Source organism: Pteropus alecto, unplaced genomic scaffold (genome assembly GCF_000325575.1).
Source record: "Pteropus alecto unplaced genomic scaffold, ASM32557v1 scaffold5, whole genome shotgun sequence".
Taxonomy (NCBI): Eukaryota; Metazoa; Chordata; class Mammalia; order Chiroptera; family Pteropodidae; genus Pteropus; species Pteropus alecto.
Genome location: NW_006441953.1, coordinates 33163532 through 33170788, shown reverse-complemented (window position 1 = coordinate 33170788; position 7257 = coordinate 33163532). Strand labels below are relative to the sequence as shown.

The 7257-nt window shown below is 54.1% G+C and overlaps 1 protein-coding gene across 1 annotated transcript in view; it reads right to left on the bottom strand.

The window, feature by feature from the left end:
- The window catches only part of LOC107196191 (transmembrane emp24 domain-containing protein 11), a 22148-nt gene that overhangs the window by 14432 nt on the left and 459 nt on the right, over window positions 1-7257 (bottom strand). The gene's annotated exons all lie outside the window — the stretch shown is intronic.

The window sequence follows — 7257 nt, the reverse complement described above, 5'->3', positions numbered from 1 at the left end:
CCCCGTTTGAGGCTGGAGTGCTGGGGACATGCCGTGTCCTCTTTCATGGGCGCTGGGGCCTGGCGGTGAGCAGAGGCCGGTACTTGGCTCCGTGGTGGAGACTGCATAAGGAATCGTGGGATGAGTGAAAACGGCCCCTGTATGTGTTCAATAAGGGGTTTGAACAAATGCCTTGGGCCCACAGTTAAAACACACCGTGATCCCCCAGCCCTGAGCACGCCCTGAGCACCCGCCTCGCCCCCTAGTCGGAGGTGATCTGGGAGGGAAGTGTCATGCCCCTTGACTACCACCAGATGGCAGAAGGGAAGTGTTGCTCTCAGGCACAGTCTGGGAGAGCGGACGCTAAGGAGCGGATCGAGTAGTCCAGGTGACACAGGCACATGGACAGAGCAGGGACAGGCTGCCTTTACCCACTTGCTACCACATGTCTAGACAGTGGCAGGGTTTTCTGGCTAGGAAGGGGACACTTGGGCAAGACTGACCTGCTGTGTGCCTCAGTTTCCCCACTGGTAAAACCAGGGTAGGAAAAGTATATCTCTCAGGGTAAGAAGAGTGTGTAAATATTTGTAAACTGGTCAACACACGTCTCAGCCCATTGTGAGTGCGATGTAAGCACGTGATAAATGATTCCTGACGCCATCACGGGCTCTAACGTGTCGTATTTTCTGTCGGTTCTCACTGACTCCCGCCCCCATAGAGTTGAGTAATAGCACCCACTCCCAGATGGCGAGCCTGAAGCCCTGGGTGACACGACCTACCTGGATCCACCAGACACTACAAGATGGACAGAATGGAAACTTAGTTTAGTCCCCAAATCGAGGCCTGGTGCCCTCACTGCAGACCAGCCCCTACCCCCCGCCACCCCCATCCCAGCTGGGGACTTCACCTGCGCTTCAGATCACAGCTTGCGGCTGGCCATGCATCCTGGGGGCCTTGCCTCCTGGGTGTTCACTCAGTGGACACTGGCTGAGACCCGGGCGCCACACAGGCCAGTGGCCCCAAGCACACAGACGCCCTGTCCCAGCCGCTTGGATGCGCCTCCCCTTGTCACTCTGTGCCCTGTGCACGCCCCATTCAGGCACTCAGCACTGCCCTGTGACCCTGGTGTGGTTGTCCCTTCTGCTCCTGACCCTGAGTCCTTGAGGCTGGATCCATGGCCATTTGGGTTGGTATTAGAAAAATCAAATGCATTAATTGTAGGGATTTTAAGAAATAAAAATGTCCTTTAGAAATGTGCTGTATTCAGTATTATCTTTCCACTCTTTTCCCTAAGCACATATTATATATTTTGTAAAAATGAGATCATACTGTGTACATACTGTCTATAACTTGATTTTTCTACCTAATTTTTTGTGCCCATCTTTCTGTGTCCTTAAACATTCTTCTGTAACCTGGATCGGGGTCTGTTTGAAGAGCTGATAGAGGTCCAGCGTCGGCTGTCCCTGGCTAAGCGCTGAGCTTTGCAGATTCCGCCTGGGTGCCCAGTGTTTGCGGAGCGGCAGGCAAGCCTGCAGTGTGACAGGTGGGCCTGCGGCGTGCTGGTTCAAAGCCCGTCTGCTCGTTGGCCCCTGGGGGGACCCGGGCTCAGAAGGCAGTTGCTTTGGAGTAGCTGCGAACATGGCGGGGCCTCTGCTAGAATGCTCCGGTTCCCCGAGGAGCGTGGTCTCCTTACTGCCTGTGAACCCTTTTGAGCTTCCACGCAGGGGGCGGGGCGGGGCTATGTGGCTGACAGGCGGCACATTCACACACAATGCACCGCACACACCATCGGTGTGTGTAGCTCAACCAGGTACCACAACCGGCTCTAAACACGATCCGCACCCCGAATGCGCCTGTGCCACTCACTAACCCGCCCGGGGGTGGCCACCACCCCGCCTTCTAAAGACACCCTTTCTTTCTGTCTTGGAACCTGATATAAGCACGTGCAGTTCCGTGTCGGTTTCCAGCCCCCGCGCGTCTATGAGGCCTATCTGTGTTGTCACGTGCGGGGGTGGGGGGGCACCCACCGCCATGGCTGCTCACCGCTCCACTCTGCAGAGGTGACTCTTATTTTACATTCGTCCGTGGGCGCTGGGCACGGTCCAGTGTTCGGCCATCACAAATAGTGCCGCCACGTGGACCCATGTCTGCACTTCTGTTGGCAACTTGCCGATGACCTGGGACAGTGTCCCGTGCTCAACTCCAGCAGATACTGATGGTGGGGGCGTGCAGCCTGGGTGTGCAAAGACTGCACTTGCCGCTGTGTCTTTCCACTGCATTGGCTGGGCGTGTGCGTCTCTCTGGGCTTCGCTGTGTGCCCCCTGTGACTGATGGGGCGGGGCGCCTTTCCACCGGCTGCCGGCTCCTTGGCGGCACCCCAGTGAGGCACCTGCTACTCTGTGCTCATTTGTCCACCCTGCGCCCCACTGGTGCCATTTCACACTGCTGTCGGGCACCCGGGTTTCCACCAAGGATGAGTGATTGGCCGTGCAGACACTTCTCCTGAAGCAGTGGCGTTGACAGCCATGGTAGCTGCAGGCGAGGTGTCAGCAGGAGCGAGCGACCCTCTGCACACGGCAGCGCTTTGCCGTGGCCGGGGAGGAGCAGCTGCCATGAAGCATTCACACAGTTGTGTGGAACACTGTGGATGCCCCACAGCACATGCTTTGCTGTGACCTTTGACCTACCCCGACCTGAAGCCAGTCAGTGGTAAGCTCTTTTGCCAGAAGGTGGGACAAACGGTAAAACATAAGTAACAAAATTGAACGTTTTAACCATTTTTAAGCGTGCAATTCAGGTGCACTAAGGACATTGACATTGTCGTGCAGTCACCACCATCCGTTTCCAGAAGTTTTCATCCTAAACAGAAACCGTCCCCACGGAAGCAGTTCCCCTTCAGCCCCCTCTCCCCAGCTCCTGGCAAGCTCTACCTTTTGCTCTTCGAATTCTCCTGTTCTAGGAACCTCATGTAAGTGGAGCCGTACGAGATTGGTCCTTTTGTGTCTGGCTTCTTCCACTGAGCATAGTGTCCACAAGGCCCATGCACATTGTAGCGTGTGTCACGACATCCTTTCTTTTTAAGGCTGGGCATATTTCATTGTATGCGTAGACCATGTTTGGTTTACCTGTTCGTCTGTTGGTGGACACTGGGTTTCACCTTTTGGCAGTTGTGAGTGATGCTGCTGCGAACATGGCTGTGCACACATCGGAGTCCACTCATCTGAGCACCTGTTCAGGAGCGGAGGTGCTGGGTTGAGTCTGCAGGATGATCTTCTATTCGAGGTCTGGGCCTCGCCTGAGATCTCACCTTCCCTGCCCCTTTCCCCTGGCTCCTGGGAGCGCCTTGATGAAGCAGTTGAGCTTGAATCCTGGTCTCAGGGTCACTCCAGAGAGCACCCAACCTTGGACACCCAAGGAGCAGTGCAGCCTGCCACGAGGACACATGCGAGTGGGCGCTGCCCCCCGCGGAGTGGTGAATGATAACACCCATTTACCTCCTCCTCTCTCCTAGTGTCTGATGAGTTCGTGCTCCGAAGAAAAAGCAGCAACGGGCCTGGTACTTGGCAGAGTGCAAGAGTCACGTCTGGGGGCCTTGGGAAGGGGCCAGCAGGAGCAAGGGCCCCGAGTCCCCGCCGTTGTCTCTAGTGAGCAGGCTCCCACATCTCGATCACCACACTCCATGGCACCTCACCCTTCCTCAGTGCCTGCCTCTTAGAAGGGACCAACAGCCTCGTTTAAAAGTGTCACCGGAGCCTTGCCATGCTTTTAAACTCACCAGGCCGGCAGCCCTAACTCTCACTACGCCCCGCCCCCAGAGTTCCCTTCCTGCTCCTCTTCCGTGTCCCCTGAAGGACCTTGCTCCCTTTTTCCATTCAAGACAAGCGGGACTTTACTACTAGAAACCACCACTAAGAAGATGTTCTGTATTAGGAGAAACAGCTTAAAGTACAGATCGTATTTGACTTTGAAGCTTCCGGGCAAGTTTGGGGCAGGTGCTCATCCTGCGTCTGGCCAGCCCGTGCTCCTCAGGTGCCCAGGCCCTGTTTCCTGTTGCCCTCTGCCTGCAGCTAGGAATGCCTGTTCTCTGCTTCTCGGGCAGTTTCCTTCATGTGGGGGATGGAGTTGAGCCAGCATCACAGCCACACCTGCTTCTCCGGGTCGCTTAGGGCAGACACCAGGAGGCCTAGTGGACAAGGTTGGAGGTGGAGGCCAAGAGGGTGGGAAGGGACGTGGCCGCGCCAGGTGCTGCTCTGGGCACCTGAGCTCCAGTTAACAGATCAGGAAACGGCCCACAGGCACCAGCCACAGGGCTCTGCGCCGCCTCGGCAGGGGAGGGCGGTCGGCCAAGGCCTTCAATTCCTGCAGTCTATCTTTAGTCCCCAAATCACAAAGTCACACTTGGATAGATTTTGACGACTGGCTCTGAGGTCTCTCTCTGGAACTGTCTAGATGAGTGTATTTCATTGGACACCATTGGACCTTAGAGCTATAAAGAGACGAGACAGCGGTGTGTGCTCTTCCTGGACTAGGCATGTCAGACGTGGTCTCAGGTTCCCATAGATACCTGGGAAAACTGAGAATTTATTTCACTTCGGTGGAAGCTAAAAGTAAAGACAAGCGTGTTCTGGGCAGCACTTCTCACCCCAGCACTGTTTGACTCGAGCAGTTGTGCCCCAGTGCGCTCAGTGAACGTCGAGTGTCACGGGCGACGTGGTGCTGGCGGGTCAGAGACGGTGGAAGCGCGGCCTGGCCCCTGGGTGCAGGCAGCCTGGGCTGCTCCAGGTCCAGGGGCTGGCAGCGCGGCACGCACACAGACGCGTGCGGGAAATGTGGCACGAAACCCTCTCGCAAAAGGGATTTTTAAAAGAAATGTTTAAGAATTGTATTTTGGGGCACACTGTTACATTATTTGGCACATCAAAGTAATGGGCTGATTAAAAATCTGATTATAGTTAAAGGAAAATAATGGTAAGAATAGAGACTTAATTGATGGTCTGTCAAATTCCTTTTTAAAAAGCTCATAAGAGTCAGGTAGGAAACTCACCCAAACGTCTTTCTGTTACTAAACACAGCATTGGCGATTTGTGTGTCTCTTTAGTAATATGCGTTTTCTTAAAGTCGACTCTCCAGCAGCTTTCCTCTGGTTCGTATTTTCACGCTATGTCTTTCTGTTCTTTCACTTTCAGCCTGTTCTTACACAGCGTTCCATTGGGAAACAGCATACAGTTGCTTTGTTTTTAAATCCAGTTAGACGACCTTTGTCTTTTCATTGGAGTTTTGTCCATTTACACTTAATGTGATATAACACGTCGTTGGGTTTAAGCCGACAGTCTCACTGTTCGTTTTCCTTGTGTTAATTCCTTGTTCCTTTAGCCCTTCTTTCTTGCCCTTTTCCCTTTTTTCTCTATTACATCCTGAGACTTTAGGACCACGTTCTCTCTCTTTTTTAAAAAAATTTATTATTATCATTTGTGCCTAGAGCACCTGGTCTTCCTAGGTGGTCTCCCATCCAAGTACTAACGAGGCCCGACCCTGCTCAGCTTCCGAGGTCAGACGTCGGGCTTGTTCGGGTTGGCATAGCCATAGACCATGGACCGTGGCTCCACTGGGGCGCGAACCCAGGACCTTCTGCATGTAAAGCAGACGTGCTCACCGCTGCACTAAAGAACCACGTCCCTCTTTTAAAGAAAAGGTAAAACTCGTGACCTGACATGTTTCCACATTCCCCTGTGGTTGCAGTCGACGTTAGAAGCTGAGCTCTTCACCTAGACTGTTGTAAGGGGGTGATGGCTACGGAGGCCACCGAGTGGGGAGGACAGAGATGGAGGCTTGAGAAGATGGGCGAGGGGGCAGTTAGAGGTAAGGAGAGACCAGAGCAGGACAAGGAAGGGGGTGGACTGCAATGTCCACGGGGGACAAGGATCGAAAGAGGCTCCTGACTCGGGACGAGGGGCCGGCTAGACCAAGGCTGCCCTCCACACAGCTGTAGGACACTGGCTGTGTGTGCCCCGGCCGCAGACCCTGGAGTGGGTCAGGTGGTCCTCGGGCTTCCTGCCACGAGCATGTCCTGGGCCAAGTCCATCCAGCTGGAGGACCACAAGACAGCAGGTGGGTGGGCAGGCTGCTCTTGTCCCTTTTCTTCCTCCCCCCACCCCTTCAGATGCAGGTTGAGAAATTCACAGCTGATGGGAAACAGCCACCTGCTGCAGAGCCATTCAGCTGGGAGTTGGAGGGAGTGGGGTCGGGGACACCCACAAACAGTGCATGCGTGTGTGCGGTGGGTCCTACACGCTTGACAAATATTAATGCTGTCATCATCGCAGCCAAGAGAAATAAGTATCATGATGTTTCTCCCGTTCGACAGATAATGCAGAGAGGTTAAGTAGCTCGTACACAGTTATTAGGTGGCAGAGCTGGGACCTGGACCGGGCCTGACTTGGTCACACTCCACAGACCCAAACACAGCTTCTTCCACAGTGACCATGAGAGCAGTGAGGCTCTGACGCCGCCCAGTTCTCCGTGTACCTTCTCTCTGTTCTACTTGTTCCAAACTCTGTCTCACGTGTCAGTCTCTTCTTTAGTGGGATGGGTTAGTCTCTGCAGTAGAATACTTCAGTGTGACGGCCAAGGTCAACTGACAGGAGCTTGGGCAGAGTTCAACGTAAGGTTGAACTGGACATGGGCACCGATTAAGAGAACTCCTAGATTTGGATCCTGCTCCTTTTTGTTCTTTTTTGCATTAAAATCAGGAAATTTGGTGTGGATTCTGACTTGATCTTGAACATCAAACTGGATTTTGTGTGACCCTCAAAGACCCTGGTGCTCGCTTCTCCCTCCACCGGCCAGTGAGGCCCACTGTGTGGGGCATGCTTGGTGGCAGAAGCCACTGCAATGGCAGCAGTTTCCACAGGTGGCTGCCTTGGGTCTGCACGCACATGCCCCCAGCACCACTCCCTGTGGGAGGCTGAGGTTCAGAAGACACGTCATCATGAGCTGTTCTGTCCATTTTCCTGGGCCCGTCTAGAGCCCTCACGTGTCTTCTGAGAATGCCACAGTGAGGTGATTCATGGCATCAGAATGTTTCACCAAAGGAAACCTGACAGCCGGAAAAACAAACTGGGCTTGGAGTCTGGTGTTTTTTGCTTTCCTATCTTACGAACTGTGCAGTTGACTCGAGGCTATTTTGCGTGGGGCCAGCGCGACTTGACGAACTATCTCAGGAGAAAACCATACAGCACCATAGCCCTGCCAGACCACACACACATCCAGGCAGCACCA